The sequence below is a fragment of the Neofelis nebulosa genome, chromosome 15 (assembly GCF_028018385.1).
Source record: "Neofelis nebulosa isolate mNeoNeb1 chromosome 15, mNeoNeb1.pri, whole genome shotgun sequence".
NCBI classification, from domain to species: domain Eukaryota; kingdom Metazoa; phylum Chordata; class Mammalia; order Carnivora; family Felidae; genus Neofelis; species Neofelis nebulosa.
Genome location: NC_080796.1, coordinates 45,264,990 through 45,280,278, shown reverse-complemented (window position 1 = coordinate 45,280,278; position 15,289 = coordinate 45,264,990). Strand labels below are relative to the sequence as shown.

Genomic DNA, 15,289 nt, shown 5'->3' with positions numbered 1-15,289 from the left:
GTATTTTCTGCTATTCTTATATTCAGTTAGTATCTGTAAATCAGTACTTCCTAACCTTTTTCATTGTAATGACACACACAGAAAAATGATATTGGTATTGTACAGTAGAATGAATTGAAGGGGATTTGAGTTGTTTATATGAAGCCTGGGGAGAAATTCATTGTTTTTTAAAAAAAATTTCAAATGTTTATTTATTTTTGAGAGAGAGCGAGTACATAGGGGAGGGGCAGAGAGAGAGGGAGACAGAATCCGAAGCAGGCTCCAGACTCTGAGCTGTCAGCACAGAGCCTGATGCAGGGCTTGAACTCAAAAGCCATGAGATCATGACCTGAGCTGAAGTCGGATACTTAACCCACTGAGCCACCCAGGCACCCCCCCCTTTTTTTTTATTAAATGGTTATGAGAAGAGAAGAACTTACAAAGAACTTACTTATAAATAAAATATTTAAAAAAATTAATAACCTTAAACTTGCTTTCATGTCCATAAAGTTTTATTATCAGGTGTTACAGTTGAAATATAATTTCTGATTAAGACTTTTTAAATAATAGTTTCTTCATATTTAAGGTCAAGTTTGACAATAGAACTTCCTGCAATTATATGATGAAAATTTTAAACGGTTAAAAATATTTATAACACTTGAATTATATTGGAAATAACATTTTTCCTTCTGCTTAGAAGTGTAATTAATGTTTATTTCTTAGGATAATGTGATTTCTGTAAAACCTTTCCTATCAGATATTTTAACATAATAATAAAGTTACATATTGCAGAATGCACTTGCATTGTTAGGGCAGTCAGTAGCAATGAATGTATCTGATACATATAATGACAAGAAATTTAAGCTGTAAAAAACAGTGTCTGCCAAGAGCCACCATTTAACCTTCTGATACGGGGCTCATGGAGCTGCTGGAGAAGTTTATATAAAAGATTCCTAAAGTGCATTCCTGCCCATGGTATGAAGGCGGTAGGTGGTGGTGAGGCTGACAGGGCTCCTGGCAGGCCCTGGGAAGGAAGCAGCTTGAGTCTTTGTCACCATGCATGCTGGACACATCTGTCCATTGGTACTAATGTGTTCTAAGTGACCACTCTAAAAAGTCAAACACATTCTGCAAAATAGCTTTATTATTATTTTGAAATAATTTAGAGAGCTGGCTCCTAAAAATCAATATCCAGGCAGTGGAATACCCTTTTGGCCAGGCTTAGAGAGTGGCGAAGCAGCAAGTGCCAGGTAACAGTCATTTTGCTTGTCCCCTGCAGGCACTTCTGAGATGTGTCAAACTCTGCTCACACTCCTTCAGTCCTCTGAGGGTCCTCAGGGGAGGCTGTTTATGGATGGAGGTGACTGGCTTGGGGACAAGTTAGTCTAGGACAAGTTGCCCTGCATTTTGAGGGGATTTGTATCACTCAGCATATCCATAATCCATTCACTATGTACCAGTATATTTTGGCACCTTGATTAGCAAGCTGTACTGTGGATAATGTTTTAAAAGCATATCTCTGTATCCCATTCCCTGTGCCATGTATATGCCTAACTAGGATGTTCCAAAAACTGGTTGAGCCTAACTATGACCAGGAGGCTGTGATTCTGAACTTACAGCAAAGTTCTGCAGAAAGAGACCTTCCCCAGCTGCCTCACACAAAGCCATAGGTGGTTATGGCTGGGAAATGTCCAACACGGTACCTAACCATCACCAGCTGAATTGTGAAAGATGGCATTTCTTCAGACAGACAGACTTCTTTAGGGTGTATCAGCCTGTAGACGCTGTTCCTGTTGGTGGAAGGAGAAGGCAGAGATGGAGAAATATGCTTTCAGGACATGTGTATATACTTCCTGACACTTGAGGTACAAAATTAACTGTTGAAAGGTTGAAACATTTCTGTGCTTCCTTACACAGCACATATACTAAAAAAAGAAGTTGAAACATTTCTTCTCTTATTCAGGGATAAACTTTCCATCCATGCTTTGTACTCCTTTCCTTTTAATGACTTATAAGACCTCATTTATCTCTTCTCCACCCTATGTTTTGAGCTGTATCTCCTTCTCTGATTTCTTCTTTTCAACCTGTCGGTGTTTTGCTTTGTTTTTATTTTGTTTTTCCTTCATAACAACTCTCTTGTCCTTCCTCTGGCTGCAGTTCAGTTTTCCCATTCTCTTCTATGAATGTCTCTGAAGTACAATACATTTCAGTTCATTTCCCAAACACTTGAATTTGACTTCTGCTTTAACTGTTGCACTGAACTGATCTCAGTATGGTTCCTGTTGACCTTCATATTGTTAAATGCAATATGCATTTCCCAGCTCTTAGGGATCTCTTTGCCACATATGCTGCTGTTAATCATTCCTTTGAGAGATTAAAGAGGTTCAAGAATTCTTTGGCACTCCTCCCATCAAGAGATGTTTAACTGCCATGAAAGCTAGTGGTTCTTATGCAAAACAGACAAAGTAGATGGCAGTTTACGTTTATTTTCTACAGAATTAATTTGTGACTAGAACTTTTCATCTGTAACTCAGAAAAAAAATAATTGATGCCTAGAAATACTAATGATAATGTATTGATAGGAAATATTAGATCTACAGTAATTTTGTATCTAAAATAGCATTCACAAATGTTAGTAGTTTATTATTTGTATTAAGTTCTTTGCAGTCCACCTCTCAGGTCGTTTCAGTACAGTCAGTGATGACACCATGGTTGAGAACAGTTGCTCTAACCTAACACTGTAACAAACTGTAACCCGTAGAGCTACTGCAAAGAGATTTTAACTCTCTGACAGTGAAGTCAATGATTATGGACCTTGAAATAGTTCTTGAATGTCCAATACATTTTGCTACCTAGCTTCCAATATAAATCACTTTTATTTCTCTTGGGAACCCTCTGGCTGAAGTTCAAGGCCTTTTTCCAATGCCAAAATCCAAAATCTTCATTTTATCAGCTTTGAATGTATTTTTAAAATGTCAGAATGCATTATGACAACATTGTTATGGGATACAGCCAGAAACATCCTTCCACTGTCTTCGAATACTCAGAAGATATGACGTGTGAAAGAATATCAGAGATGCTTCTCTGGAAACCTTAGTGTCATGCTAGGACCTGCCAAAAATTTGCACTGTAGTCTTTATAGCATAGGATCTTATATTTGCTTCCATAAAGGGAGAGAGTTTCCAGCAGGGCGTTCATTCTTTCCTCCTGTGCGAGTTTATTCCAAGGCATCAGACCACAGATCAGAGGCAAAGGATCAGAGGCATCATTAAAACTAGTGACCACCTTCTGTGAACAGCGTGTATTATTTTTTTAATTAGAACTCAGGTTATTTATTTATTTATTTATTTTTAATGTTTATTTATTTTTGAGAGAGAGAGAGAGACAGAGTGCGAGTGGGGAAGGGGCAGAGAAAGGGGAAGACACAGAATCTTTTGCAGGCTCCAGGTTCTGATCTGTCGGCACAGAGCCTGAACCCACAAACTGTAAGATCAAGAGCTGAGCCGAAATTGGATGCTTGACCACCCGAGCCTCCCAGGTGCCCTGTCAGGTTCTGAACTTAAAAAAATGAATGATATAGTCCCAGTCTTGAAGTCTAGATGGGGAAAAATATGAATAGGTGATAATACAGTGTAAAAAAATTCTATAATTGAAGCACCATGTAACAGGTCACCAACTCTGCTTAAAGAAGTCTTCCTAGAAAGGGGAAACTTTTAGGTGGGCCTTGAAGAACGAGCTGGAGTTTATGAAGTGAAGAAGAAGCCTAATGATCTTTCAGTCAGACAGAACAACATGTGACAAAGCTTTTGGGAGTAAGAAGTTTGGGAGAAATGCGAATTGTTCTGTACAACTAAATTAAAAGGAGTATGTGACTGTTTTGTCTGGAGTCCCACTGACATTTTATTTCTGAGATACTATGGTATCTCCTTCTATTTACTTCTTTCTGAAGAGTTAAATAAACAGGGATCCAAGACAGGCTCTGCACCTAGTAGCTTTTCGTACTATTTTAGAGTGGGTTAGGATGGATGTCTAGGATATTTATAGATGATGCCTTTAAAGCACTCACAGTATATTGATTAAGACAAATGAGAAGCATTCTGTATCTGTTTACTTGTGGTGGGGGTAGGGAGGGACCTGAAGCTTTGATAGCAGTGAATGATTTCTTTAGGAGGGTTTAGATTATAACTCAGGACTCCTGACTTCCAGGGAAGTCCTTGGTTCATACCTGCACACCACCCAAGATCTCCAGACATTGGTTTCCACAGTTTCCAGGTTCATTACCACCTTATGGGAAAGTACATAAAGAGGGCGACTATCTCTGCCAAACTGAGATCTTTTTAATTCTGGAAAGAGTGACCACTTGGAATCGTTGTTTACCACCCACTGAGAAAGGAAATACTTCATAACTCAGCAATGGGTATCTACTGAGCTTTGTCCCATACTCAGTACAATCTAAAGGGAATTAGAGATGAAAGGTTCTGCATCCAATGCCAATGTGTGGGGTCCCCTCCTCCCAACACCATGGAATTCTCTGATACTAGCTGAGTGTCCTACAATTCAACTCAATTCTTACACTACCCGAAGATAGTGACAGATTCCACAGATTAAGGGTTCAGTTCTATAAGACTGCAACGCCTCCCCAGTCCACACTCCACTTGCCACCTGGGCTTCTGACCTACTTACCAGCTATAGCTTGGAGGTTTCAATGACCCTTTCCTTGGGTTTGATTAATTTGCTAGAGAAGCTCACGGAACTCAGAGGAACATTTTACTTACTTACCAGTTTTTACTGACTTTACTTACCAGTTTGTGATAAAAGGATAGAACTCAGGAACAGCCAAATGGAAGAGACACATGGGGCAATGTAGGAGGAAAGAGGACAGATCTTTCATGCCTTTTCCCAGACCTCCTTGTGTTTACCAACCTGGAAGCTCTCTGAACCCAGCCCTTTTGGGTTTTTATGGAGGTTTTACTACATAGAGATGATAGATTAAATCATTGGCCATTGGTGATTGAACTCGGTCTCCAGCCCCTCTCCCTTTCCAGGAGGTCCTGTGGTGGGACCAAAAGTTTCAACTGTCTAATCACATGGTTGGCTCCAAGAGCAACCAGCCTCCATCCTTAGTTTACTTAGTGGCTTTCTAAAGTCACCTCATTAACATAATAAAAGACACCTTTGTGCTCTTATCACTTAGGTAAATAAGTGTTTTAGAAGCTCTGTGCCAGAAACCAGGACAAAGAACAAATACATACTTTTTATTATAAATTACAACATCACAGATACCTAGAAGGCATGTTCTTCACTCTTTTGGAGTTCACAATCAAGGTGACAATATAACCCAATTGGAGCTTGATTACGTAGAGTTGGCTCTAAGAGCACAGGAATTCTACTTTGTTTTCCTGAATGATCTCATCCATTTCCATTAGCATTAGCTTAAATTTGCTGTGCACCTTGAAGACTTCCAAAACTTCTTTCCTTTTCTTTTTATTATTATTTTTTAATGTTTATTTATTTTTGAGAGAGAGAGAAAGAGCACAGTCAAGGGAGGGGTAGAGAGAGGGAGAAACAGAATCTGAAGTGGGCTCCAGGCTCCGAGTTGTCAGCACAGAGCCTGACTTGGGGCTCAAACTCACGAACCCGTGAAATCATAACCTGAGCTGAAGTCGGACGCTTAACCGACTGAGCCACCAAGGCACCCCCAAAACTTTTTTCTGAATCAGAATTTCCAACTGGTTCCAGGACATCTTTACTAAGGTGTATCAGAGGCCCTTCAAATTCAACAGATTAAAAATCAGATTAATCTGTTTTCCTATAAGCCCATTTTAGGTGTTCTTCTCATATTTATACATTAGTTAATGATATTATTTCCACCTGGCAATCAAGGCAGATACCTGGGGGTCATATTTAATTTCTCCCTTTCCCTCACACCTCAATATCCAACCTGTCACTAAGTCATGTTCATTTAATCCTCAAAATAATCCATTTTTTCTTGTAGTTAGTGAAAATGTAACATTCTACAATTCATACTGTGCCAAAAATTTATAGTTGGTATGCTTGGGTAGTAATGGGTGGTGGTGTTGGAGCATCCATTTAACAATATATTTTGCCTCAGTTTCATCCAGATTCTCTTTTAGGTTAACTTAGCCTTTTAAGATTTCTTTCTTCCCCTGATTTCTTCTTAAGAGGGCATCTGGGTGGAGGAAAGCTGACTTATTTCACACAATGTGAGAAGTGTGTGTGTGCGTGTCTGGGGGGCAGTGGGGTATGTGTGTGCAGGAGGTGAGATCCACTTGCTGTCATCTGATTTCCAGCTGAGATATCATGCCTCTCCCTGGGTATTAACCTCTGTCTTCACTAACAAGTCTTACCTGGTCTTCGATGGTTAGCATCCACTGTTGCTAACTGTAAGCTCCACCATTACCTTCCAGTCTTGAGGTACCTGCTCTTTGTGGCTTCTACATTCTGACCCCAGGTTCCTGCCATTTCAGGGGTCCTCTCAGCATGCCCTTGCCACCATGGCAGGTTGGAATTTATGGATCTTTTGTATACTAGCCTATGTGCTAAGTCTATCTTGCAGATCACCTGTCCCTGCCATAGCCATTTCTGTATCTCTACCATTAGATCTGATGTTCTCAGATCCAGTCATATTTATCTGAATTTTCTAAACATCTCTTTGAGTTTTCACAGCATCGTTCCACCTCTGGAAAATGAAGGGCCTTCTCTTTTTACCAGTGTCTGTATGATCAGGTTGTGTCTTTTTTCATATGAAGGTAGCATTTGACATCCTTTCCCTGGGGCCATAGGATGAGAGGACTATGAGCAAATATGATTTATAGAGGAAATAAAGACTATATTTACTATTTTCTAAATAGTATTCTTACTATGCAAAGAGTCATTCATACATATCCCTATACATTTTATTAAAACAAAATTATACATACATATTTTTCTGAAATTTCTCTTTTAACCTAATAATATATTTTGGATCATTTTCCATGTTTACATATTCAGATAAACCTTATTCTTTTTAGTAGGCACATAGTATTCTATTTTATGACTATCATAATTTGTTTATTGGTGGACATTTAGTTTGTGTTCTATTTTTGATTTTTATGAACGTTTCTGCAATAGATATCGTTGCACTTTGTGCCACAAAAATTTTAGCTTCTGTATTTCCTTTATAAGTGTGGTGTTTTTTGTCCTGCCTAAAAAATGTTTTTCTATTCCAAGACCAAAAATGTATTTCTTTTCTGTCTTTAAATATTTAATGCATTTGGATTTTATTTTTTACATGTCCTGTAATGTAGGCAGCCTTGCTATTTTCCATATATTTTAGAACTATGTATTTTTAAAAGAAAACCAATTTTTTTTCACAGAAAAAATTTTGGGTAGAATTGTTTCCATGGGGAAAAATTTAGATTGAGGGATGTTCTAATTGACCTCAATTTCACACTCAACATTTCAGTTCCAATTCTTTTGTCTCAGTCTACAATTGCCAAATGTCCTAAACCTGTCTTTGGAATAAGATGGATATAAATTTTCAGCTCCTCTGCTTGCAGTTAGGTTGTTAATTATTCAAATACTCAATCTCAGTTCACAGATCTTCATCCATGAACATAAAGATGCACAAGCAATGTTAGGTCTACTTAAAATCCTTGTAGAGCCCTGAAGTGAACTCCAAGAGTTAGAATTTGTGCATCTCTGTCATCATATTAAAATATTTTCAATGATACGTTTGTAATAAACTATAAAAACAGAATGATCAAAGTCTGCATTTTAATGATATTTGTATGTCCTGCTATTTTGCTAAAAAGAGCATTTGTTTCTTTTTTATCTAACTACCAATATATATTTTTTGAAGAAACTGGGAAACATGAGACATGTACAAAGAAGAATATAATTCACTGGCACCTAGAGAAAGTCATGCCTAATGTGTTGGCCTATTTTTTTTCTCATGTTGTACCTGTATAATGCACCCATGGTTTCTGTACATCGAGAGTGAAGGAACACTAAATTCATCTTGGCCAAATGCTGAGAGATTGACTATGAAGATCAATATTCAGTGGAACTGAGACTAAAGGCAAATGTAACCATCAAAAATGAATTTACCAAAGTAAATTCAAAATGAGGTCAATAAACTTAATTATTACTACAGTTCCATATTAAGATTTTCATAATATAATTTGAAAGTTTGACATTATGGGACAGGAACATTACCGTCTACCTAGATATCTTAGCTGCTGGTCTGCTCATGGGCCTCAGACTCCACTTTGGGCTACTAAAGAGATGCTCATTTTCAGCTCAGTTCTGTGACAAACATGATGTTTGTTGCTAATGGCCATGTTGCCCTAAGTGATTGAGTGTTTGCTTCTTTGGAATTGTAACCAACTAAGGTAAAAATTTATCTGTTATTTATATTCTGTCTTTGAAGATTTGATTAGTGGTAATTATGCAGCTTTTTTGAAGCAATTCCACAAATTTAAGCTTTTTGTTCAATGGGAGAAAGATACTTAATGAATAGCATATATATATATATATATATATACACACACACATATATATACATACACACATATATATACACACATATACATATATACATATATATATATATATACATACATATATATATATTTTAAACTTACTTATTCATTTTGAGAGAGAGCACGAGCAGGGGAGTGACAGAGAGAGACTGAGATAGACAAACCCAAGCAGGCTCAGCACAAAGCCCAATGAAGGGCTTGATCTCACAAACCATGAGATCATGACCTGAGCCGAAGTCAAGAGTTGGATGCTCAACTGACTGAGCCACCCAGGCACCCCTGAATAACATATATTTTTAATTAAAAAAATTCTTTTGTCTACACATGATGTTTTATATAATCACTGGGGCAATTTTGTTCTTAAGTCTTAGATCTAGACATGTAGCAGTGGAATAACGTAATTGGCTTTCAGTTTAGCAAAATTTTCTTTGCCTTTCCATCTGTGTCTCAGCTTTCACTGCATCTTTGGTGGAACAGTGTGACCTGAAGCTCTTCACAGCAGATATCATCATGTAATACTTACTCTTTCGTGATAAGCTTCACTCAACCAACCACTTTCTCTGTGAGGAACTATGAGTTGCTAGTGTATTCTGTGCTGTAGATATTCATCTCTACAACGTACAATGTTAAGGCTTTCTTTTGGAAAGCAGTTAAAATTATTTCTCTTTGTTTTTTTTTTTTGAAGACATTTATTATCTTTTATTGTTTGATCATCTTATATGATGATCAGGCAGTTCCGAAATCTCTTGTATGTCAAGTTGTCTTTGGCTGCAGAAGAATTATGAATGTGACCACAGTTTTGCTGCCTGTAGCCAGCTTTTTTATGTTATACTCCGCTAGAATTACCTCCTAAGCACACATAACTGAAGGATTGAACAGAACATACAACTGGATTTTTAAACCATTCAGAGGATTGTTTGTTCTGTTGTCAACTATAACAGTGTGATTTCCCATTCTGTAAAGATTCCTTTAATAACACTGGTATGTAAGATTGTTGTTCAAGATAGAGAAATTTCTTTTTCTTTTTTTAAAAGTTCATTTATTTATTTATTTATTTATTTTTAATGTTTATTCATTTTTGAGAGACAGAGAGAGAGTGCGAGTGAGGGAGGGGCAGAGAGAGAGAGGGAGACACAGAATCTGAAGCAGGCTCCAGGCTCTGAGCTGTCAGCACAGAGCCTGACATGGGACTTGAAGTCACAGATGGTGAGATCATGATCTGAAATGAAGTTGAATGCTTAACCGACTGAGCCACCCAGGTGCCCCTATTTATTAATTTTGAGAGAGAGAGAGAGAGAGAGAGAGAGCGAGCAGGGCAGGCTGAAAGAGTCAAGTGAATGAAATTGTAAATTAATTAAATTCACTCTCCATTCCTGTCCCACCCATGGACTAAGGTACTGCATATCTGTATAATCTGACCCACTGGGACCTGAAATGCTCTGCATATTTTGGTGATGCAGGACCATCTGAATTTATTTCTCATCCTTCACTCCTCCCTTCCCTTATTCCCTCACCCTCCCTGTCCTGAAGTTGTATCTCCCCCATAAAGCATTCATGCTTAAGTCTCTCTGCAGGCTCTGTTCTCTAGAGAACATTGCTTAATACATTGGCTGTTCACTTTTTTCCTCTCTTTTTTTGAGACTTGTCTATGAGTAGCCTTTGTCCATTTTCCTTTTGGGAAATGTTTATATTTTGTTGAATGATTTGCAAAACTCTTTGTCAGATAAAGAGCTAATAGTTTTGTCACTTATTTTAAATTTTGTTTTATTATATTTTTAAATTAAAAGTATTTTTAATTTTGACTTTTCTGCATTTTGGGGTACACTTTTGTTTTTATTATTTTTATGTTATAATTGTGAACTATGTCACACATGTGGAAAAGTGTCTAAAATGTATCTCTTTTAGATAATATAACAAATAATACTATAATAAAATAAACTGTGTAGTTACTTCTGTTAAGCAATAGGTCATTCATTGCTTGTAATGTAGAAACCCCCAACTGTGACCTACTTCAATCACATAGTTTTTCTTCTCTTAATAATTTTGTAATTTCTGTTTTTTTGTACTTTGTGTATGCATGTGTGTGCTTATGTGTGTATGTATGTATATGTCCGTGTGTGTGTATCACTATTTTCAACTCCCTACCTTCCATCTTTTCAGTCGTCACTCTCTCTCCTTTCTCATCCACAAGAGAATTCCATCTAAGTTAAAATGTGGAAACATAAGGCAGACACAGGGAGGTCACATGACAGATGGATACTCAGTTAAACAGAATTCCAGCCAAAGGGGAAAGGAATAAGACTGACTGAAGTCATAAAATTTGAAGACAGCAACCACTCTTATTTCTAAAATACTGTAAGACCAGTTGTGGCTATGGATCCTGAGGGAAGTAGGGAAAGAAAAAAAATTGAATGAATCTCCTAAGCACAGCACAGTATTAGAAATACAGAGGTATGACAATTCAGGAAACAACAGATGTTGGTGAGGATGTGGAAAGGGGAACCCTTGTGCACTGTTGGTGGGAATGCAATCTGGTGCAGCCACTCTGGAAAACAGTGTGGAGGTTCCTCAAAAAATGGAAACTAGAAGACCCTTGACCCAGCAATTACACTACTAGGACTTTATCCAAAGGGTACAAAAATGCTGATTAGAAGGGGCACATGTACTCCAGTGTCTATAGCGGTGCTACCAATAACCAGTTACTGAAAGAGCCCAAATGCCCATCAACTGATGAATGGATTAAGACGATACGGTGTATATATATACAATGGAATACTACTTCGTGATGAAAAAGAATGAAATCTTGCCATTTGCAACAATGTGGATGCAACTGGAGAATATTATGCTGAGCGAAATAAGTCAGTCAGAAGACATCATATGATTTCAACCATATGTGGAATTTGAGAAACTTAACAGATGATCATAGGGGAAGGGAAGGAAAATAATATAAAAACAGAAAGGGAGGCAAATCATAAGAGACTCTTAAATACCGAGAACAAACTGAGGGTTGATGGAGTTGGGGAAAATGGGTGATGGGCATTAAGGAGGGCACTTGTTAAGATGAGCACTGGGTGTTATATGTAAGTGATGAATCATTGGATTCTACTCCTGAAGTGAAGACTACACTGTATGTTAACTAGAGAATAAAGGGGAAAAAAAGCAATACAGAGGTAAAATAATGGAAGAAAAATTACCCAAAGACATTCAAATATGCAGTAAAACCTTGAATTGTGAGTAACTTCAAGGGTACTGCAAGATGAGCGAATATTTCTAATAAATTTTAATTTGATAAATGAGCAATATTTTGCAATATGAGTAGAAAGTGATGCTGAATCTCACATGATCACAACTGAGCCAATGGTTCTTCTCTCTCTCTCTCTCTCTCTTGCTGTGGGATTGTGGGTGATCATTTCCCATGCTTGGATGCTCAGTCTCAGGCCATTGTGTTTGGCAGAAATCAGTGATTTTTAAGAACATTGGAAGGTGCCCACAACTGGCACTAGTATATTTTTTTGTCACTTCAAAGCACCAATGGACAGTCCTTTGCTTCTTCATATAAAAATCAGTGATTTTTAAGAACATTGGAAGGTGCCCACAACTGGCACTAGTATATTTTTTTGTCACTTCAAAGCACCAATGGACAGTCCTTTGCTTCTTCATATAAGAGTAAGCTTAGGACTGCTTTGCTTCATTCTAGGTCAGGCTGCCTACAGATATAGAACCTTGCCTCTGCTGCCTTATTGCCAGTTACATTAAATACTGTATATGATAATGTTTATTAATACTGTACTATAGTCAACATCTGTGAGAGCATATATAATGGCCCCGATGCAGAAAAAAGTTGAAAAGAAAGGCAGTAAGAAGAAGGAGATGACTATGGCAGAAGTTAAGGAAATCATCGAGAAGAATGAACAAGGTATGTCCATGGATTGGCAGGTCATTTTGAACTTTAGAATGCTTTATACCAAAGCACTATTTTCAGCGATGCTTTGAGGTGACTGAAGGATCAAACCTTACCTTCCAAGAGTTTGGGAAAAATCATTTCCACATCATGAACTACCTCAAGATCATCAATAAAGCCTGGGATGGGGTTATCAAGAGAACCCTCAATTCTGCGTGGAGAGCTATGGCCTGATTGTGTTCTTGAACATGACTTAGAGGGGCTTGATCATCACCAGTTGTGGATGAAATTGTGTCCTTGGGGAAGATTGTGGGACTGGAGGTGAATGAGGGTGACATTCAAGAGCTGGTGGGGAAACATGGCCAGGAGCTGACCACTGATGAACTGATGGATCTGTGTCAAGAGCAAGAGTAAGAGGTTATGTGGCACAAAAACAGATACTCAGATCAATGGAACAGAATAGAGAACCCAGAAATGGACTCACAAACGTATGGTCAACTAATCTTTGACAAAGCAGGAAAGAATATCCAATGGAATAGACAGTCTCTTCAGCAAGTGGTCCTGGGATAACTGGACAGTGATGTGCAGAAGAATGAACTTGGACCACTTACAGCATGCACAAAAATAAACTCGAAATGGATGAAAGACCTAAATGTAAGACAGGAAGCCATCAAAATCCTCAAGGTGAAAGCAGGCAAAAGCCTCTTTGATCTTGCCTGCAGCAACTTCTTACTCAACATGTCTCTAGAGACAAGAGAAAGAAAAGCAAAAATGAACTACTGGGATGTCATCAAAATAAAAAGCTTCTGCACAGCAAAGGAAAAAATCAGCAAAACTAAAAGGCAACCGACACAATGGGAGAAGATATTTGCAAATGACATATCAGATAAAGGGTTAGTATCCAAAATCTATAAAGAACTTATCAAACTCAATACCCAAAAAGCAAATAACCCAGTGAAGAAATGGGCAAAAGACATGAATAGACACTTCTCCAAAGAAGACATCCAGATGGCCAACTGACACATGAAAAAATGCTCAACATTACTCATCATCAGGTAAATACAGATCAAAACCACAATGAAATACCTCGTCACACCTGTCAGAATGGCTAACACTAACAACTCAGGCAACAGCAGATATTGGCGAGGATGTGGAGAGAGAGGATCTCTTTTGCACTGGTGGGAATGCAAGCTGGTGCAGCCACTCTGGAAAGCAGTATGGAGGTTCCTCAAAAAATTGAAAATAGAACTGCCCTATGACCCAGCAATTGCTCTACTAGGTATTTATCCAAGGGATACAGGTATGCTGTTTCAAAGGGACACAGGCACCCCCATGTTTTTTTATTTCTTCAATTTTTTTTAACGTTTATTTATTTGTGAGACAGAGAGAGACAGAGCATGAACAGGGGAGGGTCAGAGAGAGAGGGAGACACAGAATCGGAAATAGGCTCCAGGCTCCGAGCTGTCAGCACAGAGCCCGACGCGGGGCTCGAACTCATGGACCGTGAGATCATGACCTGAGCTGAAGTCGGACGCTTAACCGACTGAGCCACCCAGGTGCCCCTGGCACCCCCATGTTTATAGCAGCACTATCAACAATAGCCAAAGTATGGAAAGAGCCCAGATGTCCATTGATGGATGAATAGATGAAGAAAATGTGGGGTGTATATACATATATATATACGTATATATATACGTATATATATACATGTATATATATAATGGAGTATTACTTGGCAATCAAAGAGAATGAAATCTTGCCATTTGCAACTATGTGGATGGAACTGGAGGGTATTATGATAAATGAAATTAGTCAGAGAAAGACAAATATCATATGACTTCACTCATATGAGGACTTGAAGACACAGAACAGATGAACATAAGGGAGGAAGCAAAAATAATATAAAAACAGGGAGGGGGACAAAACATAAGAGACTCTTAAATATGGAGAACAAACAGGGTTACTGGAGGGGTTGTGGAGGGGGGATGGGCTAAAGGGGTAAGGGGGATTAAGGAATCTCCTCCTGAAATCATTGTTGCACTATATGCTAACCAATTTGGATGTAAATTAAAAAATATAAAATTAAAAGAAACCATAAAAGATTAAATTAAATCAGATTAAATTGATAGATATTTAAGAACAGTTAATTCAATTATTATGTAATTGCAGAGGTCAAGGCTCTCTAATATACCAATGTAAATGAAACTTTGAAAGCAGTTCTCTTTGAAAATAATTTTTTTTATTGCAAGAAAAGAATTGTCTTCAAAACAAAAAAGTCATAAGAATACAAGTGTTTCGTAAATCTGTGAAAGTATAAGCACTATCATATTAAGTGATCATCTGTCAACTATCAAAGTAATAAAAAGTGGCCATGAAAATATAAATAAAAAGTAAAACCTACTGAAAAAAAAAACAGTGAGAGGTTATGGAGGAGATCTTGTCTGCAGAGGAGAAAAAGACAGAGGAATCTATCACTTCAAATGAGATTAGGGAGGTGTGTAAAATGTGGGAAACGTTGCCAAATTCTGTGGAAAAGTACCACCCGAGTAAGGCTGTAACAGTATGAGCCATGAATCTGTTTAACAACAATGCAATGTCACATTTCCGTGAAATCCTCAAAAGGAGGCCAAAGCAAGTGTCATTGGATAGGCTCCTTGTTAAAGTTTCATGAAAAGAAAAAGATGCCATTGAGCCACTAGACAGCAGTGATTCTGTTAGTGATAGTGAAAGTCGTCCTACACAGTATCCTTTCTCTCTTTTGTCTCTCTCACACCAACCACAAAGGTTTTCAAAGGTAATTGCAGGTTAATTTTTTCATTTTAAAAAATATTTTGTATTTTATTTATTATTTTGTATTACATTACAG

The 15,289-nt window shown here is 37.8% G+C and overlaps 1 long non-coding RNA gene across 4 annotated transcripts in view; it reads left to right on the top strand.

Moving 5' to 3' along the window:
- LOC131496187 (uncharacterized) overlaps positions 1-15,289 on the top strand; it is a 172,674-nt gene that overhangs the window by 23,219 nt on the left and 134,166 nt on the right. Inside the window, exon 1 of one of the 4 annotated variants that reach the window (XR_009254371.1) lies at positions 12,242-13,478. The exons of the other annotated variants lie outside the window; for them this stretch is intronic. This is a non-coding gene — a long non-coding RNA (uncharacterized LOC131496187). Of the gene's footprint in view, positions 1-12,241; positions 13,479-15,289 lie in introns of those variants that run through there. 4 annotated transcript variants of the gene reach the window in all.